The 1,536-nt window shown below is 45.3% G+C and overlaps 1 non-coding gene across 1 annotated transcript; it reads right to left on the minus strand.

The window, feature by feature from the left end:
• Positions 1-938: 938 nt before the first annotated feature.
• Positions 939-1,011, minus strand: TRNAM-CAU (transfer RNA methionine (anticodon CAU)). The gene has a single exon. It is a non-coding gene; the product is annotated as a tRNA-Met (tRNA).
• Positions 1,012-1,536: the final 525 nt, after the last annotated feature.

Here is a 1,536-nt window from a genome sequence, read left to right on the forward strand (position 1 = left end):
GAAATTGGTAGGGACTCACCAGACGTGTGGAATTAAAGGTCGTAGCATCGCCACAAATATACATGTCGCACGCAGCGTATTAGATTGTGTTGATGCAGTTGGCGGTCAGATAGCAATGATGCAGCTCGACTTGGCGAAAGCGTTTGACCGCGTCTCCCACGAAATTCTCTTTTTCCATCCTGGAACATTCCAAACTAGGCGACGTTATTGTGCAGGGCGTAAAAATGGCCTACAAGAACTGTACAACCCGCATTATAGTTAATGGCGATCTGACTGACAAACTTGCTGTACGTTCTTCAGTAAGACAGGGATGCCCGCTTTCCCCCTTGCTTTTCGCAGTGTATTTAGAGCCGCTATGCCTGGCAAATATCAACTCTGACCGAATTTCAGGTTACAGACTGAAGGCATCACACGTGAAAGTACTCGCGTATGCTGACGATATAGCGGTGTTTTGCGCTGATAGACATAGCATCTGTGAAGTCACGAGTGTGGTCAAAAATTCTGCGCTCAGATTGGAAGTCAGATCAATTGGGGAAAAATTTCCGGTTTTTGGCATGACGAATGGGACGTAACACCGGGTTGTTTTTCTCGGCTTCGATGGTCCACCTTGCCAACGTGGTATATAGAAGCACCCCTGGATTGTTATCGGGATCCCAGCTCGTACTGGAAAGAAGAAACTTCGAGAATGAAAGAGAAAGCGGTCGCGTGGCAAGGAAGACAGCTATCACTGTTTTCCCGTGTCTCTATCTGCAATGTCTTTTTTATTTCGAGGGTGCACGACAAGACGTGTCCAATCTCCTTACTGCTATTTTAGACGGAGTAGAGAAAGTAAAATAGTGTGAAGCAGTTACACCGCATAATATTGGAATATAATTTCAGTGTAACGTCTAAATATGAGTGCACCATCGCGCCAGGGAGCCAAAGTAAAGCGCCGCCTTTGCCCCGAGTGAGGATCGAACTCACGACCTTCAGATTATGAGACTGACGCGCTGCCTACTGCGCTACCGAGGCAGACCGGGTGCACGACAAGACGTGTCCAATCTCATTACTGCTATTTTAGACGGAGTTGAGAAAGCAAAACAGTGTGGAGCACACTGTAAACGGAAATGAACCGAAAAGGGCATTTTAAGGGATGTGATCTCCCGTGAGACTACGTGCCTGAAAACCGTTCTCCCTTACAGTGGTGTAGAAATATTCAGCGTCCTTGATTTCGCTCCCTCGCAAAATTGGGATGAAAGAAGGAGGAGGAACCTCAAAATACATCCTTCTTAAGAGGGAGCTTAGAAGATAGAGGACTCCCTTTAGCGTAAACGGAATTATATTTCTTATTTTATTCGTTATTTTATTTTATTTTACACGTTTGTTAGAAGGAAACGAGAAAGGAGAGATATACTGTCCAAGTGGTTCTTTTTAGTTTTTTTTATCTGCAAATTTACACATTTCCAGAGTGCAAGCCAACTTATTTAGGGCGATATAATAGACGATTTGTTCGTCTCGTGGACCACAATGTCCTGTCGCGCTGCCAGAACCCCCGGT

The sequence above is a fragment of the Dermacentor andersoni genome, chromosome 3, assembly GCF_023375885.2.
Source record: "Dermacentor andersoni chromosome 3, qqDerAnde1_hic_scaffold, whole genome shotgun sequence".
Classification (NCBI taxonomy): Eukaryota; Metazoa; Arthropoda; class Arachnida; order Ixodida; family Ixodidae; genus Dermacentor; species Dermacentor andersoni.